Here is a 20,074-nt window from a genome sequence, read left to right as displayed (position 1 = left end):
CCCTAATTGTGTGCTCTGTGTTCATTCTATTAATGAAATTGCTATTTCCCAAATTGCCTATGATCTAACTCCCAGAACCAATGGGCAGTCTTTAAGCCTTAAATTACTACATTTCCATGGTGTACTTGTCACTACTGGTAATTCCTCTACCTCCTCCTCCTCCCCCACCACTGCCACCACAAAAACACTTTCTCCTTCCAGGGTCCGCCCAAAACACCAAGTTCTTTCGGTCTTCCTTCTACTGTAGTGGTTGCTTCTCAGCTTCCCTTGCTGGAATCTCTATTGATTCAACTCAAAAGTTCAAGCACAACCTCCCTTTGCACTTGCTCTTCTACTCACTAAAATTTTCCTGAAGAATCTTATTCAACTCCCATGGTGTTAACAACCAATATACTTAAAATTACTTACTTAAAATTCTTACCAAAAATTTTAAGCAGAGAAGGTGATGGCACCCCGCTCCAGTACTCTTGCCTGGAAAATCCCATGAGTGGAGGAGCCTTGTAGGCCTCAGTCCAGAGGGTCCTGAAGAGTCGGACATGACTGAGCAACTTCACTTTCACTTTTCACTTTTGTGCATTGGAGAAGGAAATGGCAATCCACTCCAGTGTTCTTGCTTGGAGAATCCCAGGGACGGAGGAGCCTGGTGGGCTGCCGTCTATGGGGCCACACAGAGTTGGACATGACTAAAGTGACTTAGCAGCAGCAGCAGCAGCAACCTCAAAGATCTTGCTCTTCCACAGTGTTCCAAGACTGGCTATAAAAGGATTATGACCCTTTGGTTGATGATCCAATCTCTGGCTTAGGTTTAATTGCAGTTGACCACCACCATGCCCTCTTCATCTCTCACTTTCTCATTCATGCACAAAATTGTAGAAGGAACATGGGAACTACTTCCTTACTTCAGTTCAGTTCAGTCATTCAGTCATGTTCGACTCTTCGCAACCCCATGGATTGCAGCGTGCCAGGCCTCCCTGTCTATCACCAACTCCTGGAGTTTACTCAAACTCATGTCCATTGAGTCGGTGATGCCATCCAACCATCTCATCCTCTGTCATCCCCTTCTCCTCCTGCCTTCAATCTTTTCAAATGAGTCAGTCAAATGAATCAGGGTCTTTTCAAATGAGTCAGTTCTTCACTTCAGGTAGCCAAAGTATTAGAGTTTCAGCTTCAGCATCAGTCCTTCCAATGAATATTCAGGGCTGATTTCCTTTAGGATGGACTGGTTGGATCTCCTTGCAGTCCAAGGGACTCTCAAGAGTCTTCTCCAACACCACAGTTCAAAAGCATCAATTCTTTGGTGCTCAGCATTCTTTATAGTCCAACTCTCACATCCATACATGACTACTGGATATTTACCTAGGTCAGCTCTGTTGACAAATCTGCATCTTCACATTAAGATATTTTGGCTTCATAGTGGCTTGAGGCTAAGGCTACTACAAGATTATAGATAGGCATCATCCTCTCCAAATTCATCCCTATGTAAACACTGTAACTTTACTTTCTTCCTTTGTTTATACAAATCTAGTCATTTCAGGATTTTTTAGGAGTGGAATTTTTTTCAATGTTATTGAGGAATAATTTATGTAAAATAAACTGCATTCATTTAAAGTAAAATTCCACGAATTTTAACAGTTGTATATACTCATGAAACCAGCACTATAATTAAGATACAAACATTTCCATCACCATATAATGGGTTTTTAAAAAATCATTTTAGAATGTTACATAGCACTATGCTTTCTATTTACATATTATTTCTACAGGCCAGTCTACCACTTGAAAAAATGTACTGTGAACATTTTTCTAAGTCAGAAAATACAGATCCAATACTTTCTTTTTAATAGCTTCACAGACGTCCATCTTATATATGTACCATAATTTATTCACACATTTCCCTATTGATAGGCTTTATTCAGACTGTTCCAGGGTTTCCTCTCCTCCTCTCCTGTATTTTATCCTGTATTTTATCTCTTACTGTATGTGCCAAAATCATTACTAATATGTGATTTCTCTTTCCTTAAATGAAATTTGGGGTTTGAGTCATGGGTATATTTTCCCCCACATTTACTTTCTTGGGTTGCGTACAAGGAAAGAATTATCATTCAATTGTTCATTTAATCATTTAGTCCACAATATTACCGGCAATCAGAAGAGATCTGTAATTCATGAGCAAAGAAGAGAGCTCTTGATTCACTAAGAAAACAGACAATTTTGTGAAGCTAGCCATTTATCTGTCAAAGTGAACCACAGTGAGAAACCACTATGTACCTTCAATTATTTTCATTTATGTTTTAAAAAAGTTTTCTTTTTTTGTATTGGGTATAAGGTTGATCCATATTTTATTATATTTCAATTAGCTTTTGACAAAACTAAGTATATGAAAATATAATCAAGAGAATTAGAAAAATGAGATTAGAATGCATAGTCAACCCAGATTTTTTTAATGAGAAAAAGTCAGGAATTGAGAAAACAACGAAGGAGACTTTTTTCTTAAAATTTTTTCCCAATGTAATCAAGGACACAGTAAAAATCTTCATACTCTGTATTTGAGTATTACCAATGATGTTTCTGCAGGAGAGATTCCTGGAAATGGTTTGGCTGTGTGAAAGACATAGGTGTTTTAGAATTATGAGTTACAATGCTTTAAAGGGGGACATCCTCTAAATGAATGTATCTCAGAAACTGGTCACTCCTTCTTACATTGAGGAATGCTGCTGTGCCTTGCAATGCAGTGACTCCAAGGGCTCAGGGACAGGATCCTGGTCCTGGAGGCAGTCGCAGAGCCTCGAGCCCCCTCTAGTGCTCTGAGGAAGCTCAGGGAACTAAGACAGGACCCACAGGGCCGGCCTGCCGCTGCCCTGCCTCCTCCCCCTTGAGCCTTAGGGTGTATCTGCTGGCTTTCTAGGCTGCATCTTCCAGCTTCCAGCTGTCTTGTCTATCCTTCAACACACCAGACTTAGAGCCTTCCAATGTCTGATCCCTCAAGATTTTTAGAAGGCTGGCCACTTCGGCTTATTCACATAAGAGCTTAAGACATAAAATCCTCGGGGAGGCCTTCCCTGGCTACTAGTTGCCCAACAGAATTACCTTCCTTCACACCCCTCCTCTCCTTCAGGTCAAGATTATCTCACAGAACTTTCACTACCTGAATCCCATTGGCTCTGTAGTCAAAAATCCACCTGCCTTTCCCACCCATTACTGACACAATAGCCAAGGGGTTTCCCTATCAAATCCAAATCACTCTCTTGCTCAAAAACCCTCAGACTGCTTCTAGCACAACTGCTTTTAGTTGTGCTCTGTGTGTGCTTAGTCATGTCCCACTGTTTGAGATCCCATGAACTGTAGCCCACCAGGTTCCTCTGTCCATGGAATTTCCTGGCAAGAATACTGGAGTGGGCTCACATTTCCTCCTCCAGGGCACTTTCCTGAGCCAAGGTTGGAACCCACATCTCCTGTGTCTCCTGCACTGCCGGTAGAATCTTTTATGTTCTGCGCAATAGTATTTTTTTTTTCTTTTTTTAAAAACTTTGGCTGTATAGCACAGCCTGCCGGATTTTAACTCCCCAACCAGGGATCAAACCCATGGCCCAGTCTTAAACACTGCACCACCAGGGAAGTCCCTAGAGTTATAGTATCTTATGGTCATTTACTGGGCTCTATCTCAGCTCCAGGCTATGGCTCCATTCTTTCTGTTCTTTTTCTGAATGACTCCCAGAGGCCACAGTGCCTCCTGCTGTTCCTAAATGTACCAGGAACTTCCTTTACCTCCAGTTCCTCCCACTAGAACACTGAATTAAGACATTCATGAGACTCATACCCTGGCTTCCTTCAGGCTCAGATCAAAAGGACACCCCACACCACTTTTTTTTTTTTTTTTTTTTTGCTCTGCCTTTTATTTCTTCATGGAATTTATCGCTAGCTAAAATGATTTTGCTTACTTATTATGCATTGTCCTCTACCAGTAGAAGGTAAGTCCTAGGAGGGCATGGACTTTTATTCTCGTTTCCCTTTTGTCATCCTCAGAGGCCAGCACGTAGTCACTTCCCAATATATACTGCCTGTGAGCACAGTGAAATTACAGTTGTATCTCTCTCCCTCAACTATAACATAAGCTTCTTGGAAACAGGGATACCATGTCTCTGGTTTATCATTGTCTCCCTAGCGTCCATTTCTGTCCACGGCATCTGACAGATTCTAAGCATTTATTAAAAGAATATAACTGACACTTACAGAGCTTGGGATGTAACAGTGATCATTTCTGTCTAGGTATTTATTTGAACAACATTTAGTTTAAAGGGATTTAGAATATTTAGAAGAATATCTTCAAGATTACCTGTACAAAGTTATGTCCGCCCAAAGTCTACATCCATGTGAGTGAACAAACACGTGAATATGACCTTATCTGGAAAGAGTATCTTGGCAGGAGAGATCACCTCAAGTTGAGGATGAAGGTGGTGGTACTTAATCCAGTGCCTGGTGCCCTTATAAGAGGGAAATTCCCACACACAAAGATACAGAAGGAGAACGCCATGTGATAACAGTGGCAGAGACTAGAGTGATGCATTTACAAGCCAAGGAACACCCAGGATTGCCGGCGCCTACCAGAAGCTAGGAAGAGGCCAGGAATGATCCCCCCAGAGCCTTCAGAGAGAGCATGGCCCTGCCAACAACTTGATTTTGGACTTTTAGCATTCTAGAACTGTGACAGAGTAAGTTTCAGTTGTTTGTTCTACTCAGTCTGTTACTTTGTTTTAGCATTCCCAGGAAACTTATAATACATGATCTCTCTTTTTAAAAATCCTGTTAATCAAAAGATACAATGGTATCAATATTAAAAAATTTTGAGAAGAATTTGATAGTGATCTAGAAGCTCTTTCATTTTGAGTGTTGGAGATTCTATTAAAGACAAGATTGTTCAAGGTGGAAACTAATGGCAAATTGGCTTGGCCTGCTAAACATTTGCCTGAAGAAATGAGAAGCTATTTCCCCATGCCAGGGGATAGGTGCTCAGTGTAACACCTGGTGAGGGGATCAAGCACACACTGCTATTAGCTTTACTGACAGAAAGCCAAGAACATAGAAGTAGTTGAGTCAGATGAATATACCCTGAGACACACTCTAGAAAAGCCAAAATTTATGTAGCATGTAACACACCTAGACAGGCACACACTCATTAAACAGCAGCATTATGTAAGGAATGATGCTTGCTTGGCCTACACTCATTATAAAACAATCTTAACTGAAATAAACAGTTAAGGTTATAGATATATATCACTAACAATACTCAAGGAGTTCCATAACCCAAGGCAAGAAAAAAAAAAAACATTGAGAAAAATAAACTTATCTTATGGAAAAATAATTTTGTACATGTAGAGAAAAACATCTACATCTACATCTGCCCCTACCTCCCTCTATCCCTGCAAATATACGAGGCTTGATTAGGAGAGAAAGTTGAGGCCAATTGGGATGGAGAAGGCTGGATCCTAAGAGAGAGCCGACATAATGCTGAGATCTCATAGGATACTTCAAGGTATTTTGTGATACTGCAGAGGATGAGGAAGGGAAAAACAATTTCTTGTCTCTCCTGGGAAGAGAGCAAGTTTTACTCCTTGCTGGGAATTTCTGCTCAAGCATATGAGAAAGAAAAAAGTGGAAATGGCCACACTACCTCTTATAGAAGCTTGATTCTCTTGTGTTGAATAATATGAAATTTTTCTTTTTGGGGGGAGCAAAAGTGGTTAATATCAGCAATATCATAAGGTTCATTAAATGCATTCCACCTAGATTTCTTGGGGAGCTAGCTTTCTTCTCTGATCCTTTTGGTGCAAGGAGTAAGTTTCATATCGAGTTTCAAAGTGAAGACTTCCCCAGGGTGCATCACAGTATTAAACAAGCCCCCTGATGCAGAGCCTGGGCATTTAACTCTTCCATCTTTCCATGACACATGAACAAAACTCAATAATTTCCTTAACTTCAGGAAAAAGCCTGCTTCATTCAAACCTAGAAGATGGCATTTCTTTATATTTTTCCCTCTGATTTATATATCATTAAAAAAAAACAAAAAACAAATTGTGAGTGCATGGTTGCTGCTGCTGCTAAGTCGCTTCAGTTGTGTCTGACTCTGTGCGACCCCATAGACGGCAGCCCACCAGGCTCCCCCGTCCCTGGGATTCTCCAGGCAAGAACACTGGAGTGGGTTGCCATTTCCTTCTCCAATGCAGGAAAGTGAAAAGTGAAAGTGAAGTCGCTCAGTCGTGTCTGACTCTTAACGACCCCATGGACTGTATGTAGCCCACCAGGCTCCTCCATCCATGGGATTTTCCAGGCAAGAGTACTGGAGTGGGGTGCCATTGCCTTCTCCGGTGAGTGCATGGTAGTATTTAAATTAAAACAACACTTTATGTTTTAAAAGTACAAGAAAATAGACTCTTTATTCTCTCCAAGTTCCCCTCTAACTAAAAGAGGGGCTGCACTTCAAAGACAGATAACCTAGGGACAGGTGAGGGTCTCATGCATGCCATTGGCCATGTTAGCCTAATGCAGTGATGCACAGTTGCGCTGGCAAGCACTGTTCATTAGAGGAAATAAAACTAGTCACTGAAATAAGGCTTTTTAAAATGATTTTTGTTTTCAGAGCAAAGAAGCTTGAAAGCAATAACCCGTTTGTCCTGAGGGAAATAGCAGACAACTTCCTAGGCTCTGAGAGGATGTACTAAACAGCATGGAAATCATAAGGTAAATACCATCTGAGATGTACCTGCAGGAGAGTTACTTACATCACATTAAGAACATTCTGCCAACCCCTCAGCTTGGTGTCAGTTAGACCCTGAGGCAGCACTTGACATGGCTACTTTATTTATTTATTTATTTTTTTTGACATGGCTACTTTAAAGAAAAACCCATCCACTATGCAAGACAATGCACAGGCCAACCTACCTTCTCCCTGCCGCTTCCTGGAGGCAAAGATCTCACTGGATCCAGGAAATACTGTTTCGGGAAGATTGTCACACATTCCTTCAGGGCCTCTCATGTTTGCCATGGGTTCTTATAACCTAGACAACAAGAGCCATGAAAAGAAAATTTGGTGGGAGCTGATGAGATAATTTAGTAGAAGTTCTTCCAACAAATGGGATGTGTGTTCAAATAAAAAGAACCAAGCCCTTTAAAAACTAAACAAACAGCAATATGAAAGGTAGGATCAGCAGCAGAACTACAAAAGTTTTTAAAAGAATGCTGAGAAGATAAAATATAAAGCCAGCTGGCTGTGTTGACCTGTCTTGCCTCATAAGGGTTTTCTCTCTTCTTGATTTACTATAAGAATTGTTCTCACCCTTTCCAGCTTCAGGAAGAGAAGTAAAATGTATGTCTTCTCTGCAGCTGTATTCAAGATTTATGTAGAGCATGTTATGGAAATATTGGCTTTTTTCTTTACCTTAATAGAAAATTGTAATAAAAGATTTGATCTTAATAAACATTAAAAATAATCCATCCTCCAAAACATATGCAGAAAATATAAATGAAAGCCCTAAATGCCTTTTAAACTGAAATGAATTTTCATTATTTTTTTAAAAAGACTTCAGGTTTCTTGAAGGATGAAAAGTTAAGAGTATTTATTACAGTTCCATTAATCTTTGCACGAGAAAGTAAAAAGTAAGTGTCAGTCATTCAGTCATGTTCTACTCTTTGTGACCCCATAGACTGTAGCCTGCCAGGCCCCTCTGTGCATTGAATTCTCCAGGCGAGAATATTAGAGTGGGTAGCCATGCCATTATCCAGGGGATCTTCCTAACTCAGGGGTCAAACCCAGGTCTCCTGCCTTCCAGACAGATTCTTTACCATCTAAGCCAGCAGGGAAGCCCTTTCAAGAGTAAGGTCCTGCAAAAATTAGCAATGATCACTGATACCAAAGGAATTGAGCACTGACCATACCTGTTATCAACAGATTTTTCTTAAAAATTTGTAAAGACCCTCATAATATTTTCATTTTATCAAGTCCTAAACCTTTTCAGTATCAATGAACTGAAAACTCTGATGAATATATTTTTATTTCCTGGCTTCAGTTAGCTTTGTGAGGTGCTGCTGGTTAAATCACTTACAGAGTTAATGACATCAGATTGAATTTGAACCAGCATTGCGTCACTCCAAAGGAAAACAACACCCAATCTCTTTTCCACTTACTTTAGCAGAGCCCTGGTTGTGAAAGTGATTGTTTACATCCACAGGTAAGTGGAGTTGACTTAGAATAACTGACTAAAAAAACAACATGAGTTCATGTCATCCATGTCATCTTTGTAACTGAAGAAAAGCATTTGGACTTTCGTCTTAGACTCGCTATTCACTTGTTTTGATAACACTGATGATTGGGTCTGAGTAAACATTACCCAGCCATGTGTGCGTGTTCAGTCATGTCCAACTCCATGTGACCCTATGGACTGTGGCCCACCAGGCTCTTCTGTCCATGGGATTTCCCAGGCAAGCATACTGGAGGGGGTTGCCATTTCCTACTCCAGGGGATCTTCCTGACCCAGGGGGTGAATCCATATATCCTGTATCTTCTGCATTGCAGGTGCATTCTTTACCAATGAGCCATTGAGGAAACCTAAGCCAACACCAGATATAATGAAAACCCTGTTGGAGGTAAAAACTTACCTTTGCACAGAGGCATGGGCCAGAGAAACCTTTATATATACAGCCGTATATATATATATACAGCCGTATATACAGCCGTAAAATCTTTACTACAAAGTGTGAGAGGTTGGTATCTAAACTGTCTGTTCTCTATAAAGTGAAAATCCCGGATGGCTTTCACTTATTCAACCTTGATCCTTGGGAGGAAATTAGAACTGAGTGCAGCAACTAGGGAATCCATTGTTAAGGTCATCACACAGCATCTATTTGAACACTGTGAAACTTATTTGCCATAGAATCACAGCTGCCACAGAGCGGCAGCTGCCTGGTGCTGGAGTGGCGACTGTGTGGTGCTGGAGCGACTGTGAAGAGATACCCCATGTCCAAGGGCAAAGAAGAAGCCCCAGCAAGATGGTAGGAGGGGCGAAATCATGTTTAGAATCAAACCCCATACCCGCCAGAGACGCTCAGAGGGCTCAAACAAACCTTGTGCGCACCAGGACCCAGAGACCCCACAGAGACTGAGCCAGAACCGTGTTTGAGTGTCTCCTGTGGAGGTATGGGTCAGCAGTGGCCTGTTGCAGGGGCAGGGGCTCTGGGGCAGCAGACCTGGGTATGGCATAAGCCCTCTTGGAGGAGGTCGCCATTAACCCCACCATAGAGCCGCCAGAACTTACACAGGACTGGGAAATAGACTCTTGGAGGGCACAAACAGAACAAGGACCCAGGAGAAAGAAGCAGTGACCCCATAGAGACTGACCCAGACTTGCCCATGAGTGTCCATAGTCTCTGGCAGAGGCCTGGGTCGGCAGTGTCCTGCGGCAGCGTTGGGGCACTGAGTGTAGAAGTGCATGTATGGAACCTTTTGAAGGAAATCCCAATTATTTTCATTACCTCCACCATAGTTTGGCCCCAGGTAAATAACAGGGAGGGAACACGGCCCCACCCATCAACAGAAAACTGGATTAAAGATTTACTGAACATGGCCCCACCCATCAGAACAAGATTGCCCCCTCAGTCAGTCTCTCCCATCAGGAAGCTTCCATAAGCTTCTTATCCTTCTCCATCAGAGGGCAGACTGAAAACCACAATCACAGAAAACTAAGCAATCTGATCATATGGACCACAGCCTTGTTTAATTCAATGAAACTAAGAGCCATGCCCTGTAGGGCCACCCAAGATGGGTCATGGTGTCGAGTTCTGACAAAATGTGGTCTACTGGAGAATGCAATGGCAAACCACTTCAGTATTCTTGCCTTGAGAACCCCATGAACATTATGAAAAGGCAAATAGATAGGACACTGAAAGATGAACTTCCCAGGTTGGTAGGTGCCCAATATGCTACTGGAGATCAGTGGAGAAACAACTCCCAAAAGAATGAAGAGACAGAGTCAAAGCAAAAACAACACCCAGTTGTGGATGTGAATGGTGAGGGAAGTAAAGTCTGATGCTGAAAAGAGCAATATTGCATAGGAACCTGGAATGTTAGGTCCATGAATCAAGGCAAATTGGAAGTGGTCAAACAGGAGATGGCAAGAGTGAACATCAACATTTTAGCAATCAACGAACTAAAATGGACTGGAATAGATGAATTTAACTCAGATGACCATTATATCTACTACTATGGGCAGGAATCCCTTAGAAGAAATGGAGTAGCCATCATAATTAACAAGAGTCCGAAATGCAGTATTTGGATGCAATCTCAAAAATGACAGAATGGTCTCTGTTTCTTTCCAAGGCAAACCATTCAATATCACAGTAATCCAAATCTATGTCCCAACCACTAATGCCGAAGAAGCTGAAGCTGAACAGTTCTATGAAGACCTATAAGACCTTCTAGAACTAACACCCAAAAGAGATGTCCTTTTCATTATAGGGGACTGGAATGCAAAAGTAGGAAGTCAAGAAATACCTGGAGTAAAAGGCAAATTTGGCCTTAAAGTACAGAATGAAGCAGGGCAAAGGCTAATAGAGCTTTGCCAAGAGAATGCAAAGAGTCAGATACAACTGAGCAACTGAACTGAACTGAACTGAAGAGAATGCACTGGTCATAGCAAACACCCTTTTCCAACAAGAAAAGAAAAGACTTTACACATACACATCACCAGATGGCCAACAACAAAATCACATTGATTATATTCTTTGTGGCCAAAGATGGAGAAGCTCTATATAGTCAGCAAAAACAAGACCCAGAGCTGACTGGGGCTAAGATCATAAATTCATTCTTGCCAAAATCAGACTTAAACTGAAGAAAGTAGGGAAACCCACTAGACCATTCAGGTATGACCTAAATCACATCCTTTATGATTATACGGGGCTTCCCTGGTGGCTCAGATGGTAAGGCGTCTGCCTGCAATGTGGGAGACCCGGGTTCAATCCCTGGGTCGGGAAGATCCCCTGGAGAAGGAAATGGCCACCCAGTCCAGTACTCGTGCCTGGAAAATTCCATGGACTGAGAAGCCTGGTAGGCTACAGTCCATGGGGTCACAAAGAGTCAGACATGACTGAGTGACTTCACTTTCACTTATGATTATACAGTGGAAGTGAGAAATAGATTGAAGGGATTAGATCTGATGGACAGAGTGCCTGAAGAAATATGGACAGAGGTTCCTGACATTGTATAGGAGACAGGGATCAAGACCATCCCCAAGGAAAAGAAATGCAAAAATGCAAAATGGCTGTCTGGGGAGGCCTTACAAATAGCTGAGAAAAGAAGAGAAGCTAATGGCAAAGGAGATAAAGAAAGATACACCCATTTGAATGCAGAGTTCCAAAGAATAGCAAGGAGAGATAAGAAAGCCTTCTTCAGTGATCAGTGCAAAGAAATAGAGAAAAATAATAGAATGAGAAATACTAGTGATCTCTTCAAGAATATTAGAGATACCACAGAATATTTCATGCAAGGATGAGCACAATAAAGGACAGAAGTGGTATGGACCTAACAGAAGCAGAAGATATTAAGAAGAGGTGGCAAGAATACCCAGAAGAACTATACTAAAAAGATCTTCATGACTCAGATAATCATGATGGTGTGATCACTCACCTAGAGCCAGATATCTTGGTGTATGAAGTGAAGTGGGCCAAAGGAAGCATAACTATGTACAAAGCTGGTGGAGGTGATGGAATCCCATTTGAGCTATTTCAAATATTAAAGATGATGCTGTGGAAGTGCTGCACTCAATATGCCAGCAGATATGGAAAACTCATCAGTGGCCACAGGACTGGAAAAGGTCAGTTTTCATTCCAATCCCAAAGAAAGGCAATGACAAAGAATGCTCCATGTACTGGAGCATTCATCTCACATGCTAGTAAAGTAATGCTCAAAATTCTTCAAGCCAGGCTTCAATAATACGTGAACTGTGAAATTCCAGATGTTCAAGCTGGATTTAGAAAAGGCAGAGGAACCAGAGATCAAAATGCCCACATCTGTTGGATCATTAAAAAAGCAAGAGACTTCCAGGAAAACATCTACTATTGTTTCATTGACTATACCAAAGTGTTTGACTATGTGGATCACTACAAACTGGGAAAATTCTTCGAGAGATGGGAATACCTGACCACCTGGCCTGCCTCCTGAGAAATTTGTATGTGCATAAAGAAGCAACAGTTAGAACCAGACTTGGAACAACAGACTGGTTCCAAATAGGGAAAGGAGTACGTCAAGGCTGTATATTGTCACCCTGCTTATTTAACTTACATGCAGAGTACATCAAGAGAAATGCTGGGCTGGATGAAGCACAACCTGGAATCAAGATTGTCGGGAGAAATATCAATAACCTCAGATATGTAGATGACACCACCCTTACGGCAGAAAGTGAAGAAGAACAAAAGATCCTCTTGATGAAAGTAAAGGAGGAGAGTGAAAAGTTGGCTTAAAGCTCAACATTCAGAAAACTATGATCATGGCATCTGGTCTCATTCAATCAGTTCAGTTCAGTTGCTCAGTCATGTCCGACTCTTTGTGACCCCACGAATCACAACACGCCATGCTTCCCTGTCCATCACCAACTCCTGGAATTTACCCAAACTCATGTCCATCGAGTTGGTGATGCCATCCAACCATCTCATCCTTGGTCATCCCCTTCTCTGCCTGCCCCCAATGAGGTGGCCAAAGTATTGGGAGTTTCAGCCTCAGCAACAGTCCTTCCAATGAACACCCGGGATTGATTTCCTTTAGGATGGATTGGTTGGATCTCCTTGCAGTCCAAGGGACTCTCAAGAGTCTTCTCCAACACCACAGTTCAAAAGCATCAATTCTTCATCACTCAGCTTTCTTCACAGTCCAACTCTCACATCCATACATGACCACAGGAAAAACCATAGCCTTGACTAGACGAACCTTTGTTGGCAAAGTAATGTCTCTGCTTTTGAATATGCTATCTAGGTTGGTCTTAACATTCCTTCCAAGGAGTAAGCGTCTTTTAATTTCATGGCTGCAGTCACCATCTGCAGTGATTTTGGAGCCCAAAAAGCAAAGTCTGACACTGCTCCCACTGTATTCTCATCTATTTCCCATGAAGTGATGGGACCAGATGCCATGATCTTCGTTTTCTGAATGTTGAGCTTTAAGCCAACTTTTTCACTCTCCACTTTCACTTTCATCAAGAGGCTTTTTAGTTCCTCTTCACTTTCTGCCATAAGGGTGGTATCATCTGAATATCTGAGGTTATTGATATTTTCCTGGCAATCATGTTTCCAGCTTGTGCTTCTTCCAGCCCAGTGTTTCTCATGATGTATTCTGCATATAAGTTAAATAAGCAGGGTGACAATATATAGCCTTGACATACTCCTTTCCTGATTTGGAACAAGTCTGTTGTTCCATGTCCAGTTCTAACTGTTGCTTCCTGACCTACATATAGATTTCCCAAGAGGCAGGTTAGGTGGTCTGGTATTCCCATCTCTTTCAGAGTTTTCCACAGTTTATTGTGATCCACACAGTCAAAGGGTTTGGCATAGTCAATAAAGCAGAAATAGATGTTTTTCTGGAACTCTCTTGCTTTTTCCATGATCCAGCAGATGTTGGCCATTTGATCTCTGGTTCCTCTGCCTTTTCTAAATCCAGCTTGAACATCTGGAAGTTCATGGTTCACGTATTGCTGAAGCCTGGCTTGGAGAATTTTGAGCATTACTTTACTAGCGTGAGAGATGAGTGCAATTGTGCGGTAATTTGAACATTCTTTGGCATTGCCTTTCTTTGGGATTGGAATGAAAACTGACCTTTTCCAGTCCTGTGGCCACTGCTGAGTTTTCCAAATGTGCTGGCATATTGAGTGCAGCACTTTCACAGCATCATCTTTCAGGATTTGAAATAGCTCAACTGGGATTCCATCAACTCCACTAGCTTTGTTTGTAGTGATGCTTGCTAAAGCCCACTTCACTTCACATTCCAGGGTGTCTGGCTCTAGGTCAGTGATCACACCATCGTGATTATCTTGGCTATGAAGATCTTTTCTGTACAGTTCTTCTGTGTATTCTTGCCACCTCTTCTTAATATCTTCTGCTTCTGTTAGGTGCATACTATTTCTGTCCTTTATTGAGCCCATCTTTGCATGAAATGTTCCCTTGGTATCTCTAATTTTCTTGAAGAGATCTCTAGTCTTTCCCATTCTGTTGTTTTCCTCTATTTCTTTGCATTGATCACTGAGGAAGGCTTTCTTAACTCTCCTTGCTGTTCTTTGGAACTCTGCATTCAGATGCTTATATCTTTCCTTTTCTCCTTTGCTTTTCACTTCTCTTCTTTTCACAGCTATTTGTCAGGCCTCCCCAGACAGCCATTTTGCTTTTTTGCATTTCTTTTCCATGGGGATGGTCTTGATCCCTGTCTCCTGCAATGTCACAAACCTCTGTCCATAGTTCATCAGGCACTCTGTCTGTGAGATCTGGTCCCTTAAATCTGTTTCTCACTTCCACTGTATAGTCATTAAGGGATTTGATTTAGGTCATACCTGAATGGTCTATTTAAGTCTGAATTTGGCAATAACGAGTTCATGATCTGAGCCACAGTCAGCTCCCAGTCTTGTTTTTGCTGACTGTATAGAGCTTCTCCATCTTTGGCTGCAAAAAATATAATCAATCTAATTTCGGTGTTGACCATCTGGTGATGCCCATGTGTAGAGTCTTCTCTTGTGTTGTTGGAAGAGGGTGTTTGCTAAGTTCTCTTGGCAAAGCTCTATTAGCCTTTGCCCTGCTTCATTCCGTGTTCCAAGGCCAAATTTGCCTGTTACTCCAGGTGTTTCTTGACTTCCTACTTTTGCATTCCAGTCCCCTATCATGAAAAGGACATCTTTTTTGGGTGTTAGTTCTAAAAGGTCTTGTAGGTCTTCATAGAACTGTTGAATTTCAGCTTCTTCAGTGTTACTGGTTGGGGCACAGACTTGGATTACTGTGAATTCAATATCACGGTTTGCCTTGGAAACGAACAGAGACCATTCTGTCGTTTTTGAGATTGCATCCAAGAACTGCATTTCGGACTCTTTTGTTGACCATGATGGCGACTCCATTTTTCCTAAGGGATTCCTGCCGACAGTAGGAGAGATAATGGTCATCTGAATTAAATTCATCCATTCCAGTCCATTTTAGTTCGCTAATTCCTAGAATGTTGATGTTCACTCTTGCCATCTCCTGTTTGACCACTTCCAATTTGCCTTGATTCATGGACCTAACATTCCAGGTTCCTATGCAATATTGCTCTTTACAGCATCAGACCTTGCTTCTATCACCAGTCACATCCACAGCTGGGTATTGTTTATGCTTTGGCACCATCCCTTCATTTTTTCTGGAGTTATTTTTCCACTGATCTCCAGTAGCATATTGGGCACCTACCGACCTGGGGAGTTCCTCTTTCAGTATCGTATCATTTTGCCTTTTCATACTGTTCATGGGGTTCTCAAGGCAAGAATACAGAAGTGGTTTGCCATTCCCTTCTCCAATGGACCACATTCTGTCAGACCTCTCCACCACAACCCTCCTGTCTTAGGTGGCCCCACACGGCATGGCTTAGTTTCATTGAGTTAGATAAGGCTGTGGTCAGTGTGATCAGATTGGCTAGTTTTCTGTGATTATGGTTTCAGAAAGCAGTCACCACTTGAGAGTACTTCAGAGGAAGCAGATCTTCAGTGGGGAGCTGGTTTCAGTAGAGCAAGTGTTGAAGGAAATGTTGGGACCTTGATGAAGACTAAACATGGGTGAAAGGGGCAGCAACCAAGAGCACCAGGCTGCAACAGCAGAGGAGCGGCCAAGAGGAGCTACCCCACATTCAAGGTGAGGGGCAGTGGCCGAGACGAGCTACCCCATGGCTGAAGCCAGGGGCAGTGGCCCAGAAGAGCTATCCCACGTCCAGGGTCGGGGCAGCGGCTGAGAGGAGCAACCCCACGTCCAAGGAGCGGTGGTTGCACAGGTGCAGGAGCGCCGAGAGGAGCTACTCCAGGTTCAAAGTCAGGAGGGGTGACTTGTCCAAGGTAAGGAGCAGCGGTTGTGCTTTGCTGGAGCAGCCATGAAGAGATACCCAAGTAAGATGGTAGGTGTTGCGAGAGGGCATCAGAGGGCAGACACACTGAAACCATAATCACAGAAAACTAGCCTATCTGATCACATGGACCACAGCCTTATCTGGTCCCATTACTTCATGGCAAATAGATGGGGAAACAGTGAAACAGTGAGAGACTTTATTTTCTTGGGCTACAAAATCACTGCAGATGGTGACTGCAGCCATCAAATTAAAAGATGCCTGTTCCTTAGAAGAAAAGTTATGACCAACCTAGACAGCATATTAAAAAGCAGGGACATTCCTTTGCCAACAAAGGTCTGTCAAGTCAAAGCTATGGTTTTTCCAGTAGTCATGTATGGGTGTGAGAGTTGGACTCTAAAGAAAGCTGAGCACCAAAGAATTGATGCTTTTGAACTGTGGTGTTGGAGAAGACTCTTGACAGTCCGTTGGACTGCAAGGAGATCCAACCAGTCCATCCTGAAGTAAATCAGTCTCGAATATTCGTTGGAAGGACTGATGCTGAAGCTAAAACTCCAATACTTCGGCCACCTGATGGGAAGAACTGAGTCATTTGAAAAGACCCTGATGCTGGAAAAGATTGAAGGCAAGAGGAGAAGGGGACGACAGAGGATGAGATGGTTGGATGGCACCGATTCAATGGAGAGCTTGAGTAAACTCTGGGTGTTGGTGATGGACAGGGAGGCCTGGCGTGCTGCAGTCCATGGGGTCGCTGAGTTGGACACAACTGAGTGACTGAACTGAACTGATAGAACCAGAGAAGAAAAGTTTTCTACATCTGCTTATTGAGTCAGGGGGTGGTGTATGAGAGCATGCAGTCAGAAGGGGGGATTTCTTTGACTAACAGAAAGACTAGAGGAAACATCAGAATCCAGATTAGAGAGGTGAGAGAATTACCTCACACAGCCTATTGTTCTGTGACCAGCTACAGAGGGGTCTCTGAAGCCTCCGGTTGCTGCCATGTCATGGACCCCTATTGAGGGTAAGGATTCCAATGAACTCATTCCTGCCTACATTGTCATGTGCCATGCATAAAGTCCAAATCTGTTCCACCAGCCACAGTTAACTGAAGCAAGGATTAAGGGCCCTTTGGAAATAGATTATCATTTCCCAAGAAAATGCACATAGGGACAGACTTTCATTTTGGCCTATAATTCCAGAGGGTTTGTGAATCCCCAAAGCCTCAGGTCAAAAATCCCTAATACTGAAGAAACTGACCAAAGAAGTGAAATATGGGGAACCAGTTCTAGTTGCGGAACCTCCCAGTGAGAAGCTGAAAGCTGACTCGTATTGTGCAAGAGGAGTGAAGACAAGACACATTACTTCTCTGCCCTTTGATTATAGGAAAGAAGTCTATTGTGCTTCCTCATTCCAACACTGAGGCCCTGGGACCAGGAGGAACTGTGCAGCTAATGAGGAAATTTCCCATCTTACCCTAAGTTCTCACATATTCTGACAATAAAATCTCTGACAATAAAATTACTGAAGGTGATATGCTACATATAGGATTCCTTCTTCTGACCTTGAAAAGCCCAACTAATACACCTACTCAGATGGGAGTTGGGATGCCCCAATAGGATTACTCAATTGCCTGGCTTCTCTCCTCCCACTGCTTTCCTATAGCATCACAGCTAAGATGGGACCACCCCACATGCTAGCCCTTATCCTTGATACTGATTGTCTTTATTGTTTGATTCTTATTGAGGGATTAGAAGAAAGTTTCTGGGTAGTTGAACTTCAAAATGAGTAATCTGGGAACTCGGAAAACAAGTGCTAACAAAAATTGCTCAATGAACGCAATTGAGGGTGGGGAATTGTTCCTCAACTAAAACTTGGACAGGCTCCTAGAGTTTTTGAGCTGGCCTTTAGTTCAGTGTTTTTGAAAAGAGTATTAGTCAAGATGAGTCACAACCAAAGTCACCAGGTCACAGGAATCAGAAATATCATGAAAGTCCATAGAGATATGATCTAAGGCATTTATGACACCACCTCTCCCACCCTGGCAACACACACTTTCACATACACTGGCATAAACCACCCTCACCTACAGAGCAGAGACTTATGTCCTCATATGTAACACTAAGATGGAATGAGGGCTGCTAATTGTTCAAATCAAAAGGGAGACTCAGTAAAGAGGCCTTAAGTAGAGTCTTAAAGAAAATGGATCATCACTTTTCTAGAATGAATTAAGGCAGGGAATTAGATAAGATTCATTTCTCATTTCTGGAATTGATAATTTTGAGGAAATTTTCGAGAAAGGGTTAAGGGAAGGCCAAGCGGTTTTCTCAGCTAGATTATGAGACAATATTTTGTCTATGGAAAGAAATACGTTATCTGATAAGTAACATGACATAACCTGCAATTGCTTGGGTAGAAAATTCTGTAGCTGCAGCTACAGGTTATCTAATGTCACTTGGTTGACAAGCTCAGTCTCCCTAGTCACTGCTGTGGTGTTCCACTGGTCTCCTGAGAATCCTAGCTCTTCTGCTTCCTTGACCGCCCAGGATACAAGGTCAATGGTTTTCAGTTGGCTGCACATTAGAATCACCTGAGGAGCCTTTTAGCTATCAACAACCTAACTCCATTCTCCCAAGATTCTTCTTTAATTGGTTTGAAACAGGCTTTGTCTCAGTGTTTCCTCAAATTCTCCAGATTTTTTTTTCATGTTCATCTAGTTTTCACAACCACCACCCTGATAATTATCATTCTCTTAGTTCAAGCTATACAAAAAAATACCACAACAGAAATTTATTTCTTACATTTCGAGAGGCTGGGAAGTCTAAGATAAGGTGCCAGCAGATCTGGGGTCTGGCAAGAGCTGCCTTCTGGTTCATACACAGCCCTCTTCTCACCGCATCCTCATCAGAAAAGGACCAGAGAGCATTCTGGGATCTTGTTTATGTGGGTACTAAGTCTCTTCATGAAGGCTCCACCCTCATGACCTCATCACCTCCCAAAGGCTCCACCTCCTAATAGCATCACATTGAGATTAGAGTTGCAACATATGAATTTATGGGGACACAAACATTCAGATCATAGCAATCATTTTTACCTTAAAGGATAGTGTGTTTTTTAAACTTTAATGTGAATAAGAGTCACCTGAAAGATTTGTTAAAACAGTTTCCTGGGCCAGTGATTCTAATTCAGTAGGTTGGGGAAGTGGAACATGAATGTCTAACAAGCTTATAGTTAATGTATGATGCTACGGGCCTCAGGCCCACATTCTGAGAAACAGTGGTCTAGTTCTTTCAGGTTACCATCTCTGTGAAGAAATGGGGGCTTCCCTGATGGTTCAGTCTGTAAAGAATCTGCCTGCAATAAAGGAGACTGCCTGTAGCACAGGAGACCTGGCTTTGATCCCTGGGTCTGGAAGATCCCCTGGAGAAGGAAATGGCAGCCCACTCCACTATTCTTGCCTGGGAAATCCTACAGACAGAGAAGCCCGGTGGGCTATAGTCCATGGGGTCACAAACAGTCAGACACAACTTAGCGACTAAACCACAACATCTCTGTGGAGACAGTTCCGATAGCTTTGCGGGGACTGGGTTTTTGAGCTCTCGGAAGGACAGAACTTTTTGCAATCCTGGTCAGATCCACCGGGCACTCACATGGGGGGACCAAACAGCAAAGGCTCTTTCATTCTCTCTCCTCAGAACTGATTTCCCTGTTTGCGGAGGGAAGCTAGACTTTGAATTGTGCATTAACTTGGTATTTAAAATATTTATTAAACTCCTATTATGAATAATGCACCCATGCTTGGCACTGGAAGATAGAACAGGGTGTTCTTGTCATGGCAAAGTTAACTACCAGCCCCAAAGTGATTTTCTCCATGTCTTAAGATCAACAGGAAGTCTGGGAGGTTATTTCAGAGTTCTCCACACAGAAATGCAGATTAGGCTTCAACAGGAAGTTGGATATACCCTCACAGAACCCTGCTTACAG

The 20,074-nt window shown here is 42.4% G+C and overlaps 1 long non-coding RNA gene across 4 annotated transcripts in view; it reads right to left on the bottom strand.

Moving 5' to 3' along the window:
- Positions 1-19,037, bottom strand: part of LOC147374309 (uncharacterized) — an 85,823-nt gene extending 66,786 nt beyond the window's left edge. For all 4 annotated transcript variants that reach the window (XR_015162633.1, XR_015162634.1, XR_015162636.1 and 1 more), the window contains exons 1-2: positions 18,892-19,037; positions 6,937-7,052 (exon numbers count right to left, since the gene is read on the bottom strand). This is a non-coding gene — a long non-coding RNA (uncharacterized LOC147374309). The remainder of the gene's footprint in view (positions 1-6,936; positions 7,053-18,891) is intronic.
- Positions 19,038-20,074: the final 1,037 nt, after the last annotated feature.

This window comes from Bos grunniens, chromosome 4, assembly GCF_055505025.1.
Source record: "Bos grunniens cultivar Pamir isolate PY7600 chromosome 4, Bosgru_T2T1.0, whole genome shotgun sequence".
NCBI classification, from domain to species: Eukaryota; Metazoa; Chordata; class Mammalia; order Artiodactyla; family Bovidae; genus Bos; species Bos grunniens.
The sequence above is the reverse complement of the archived record's forward strand: the minus strand, read 5'-3'. Positions and strand labels throughout refer to the sequence as shown.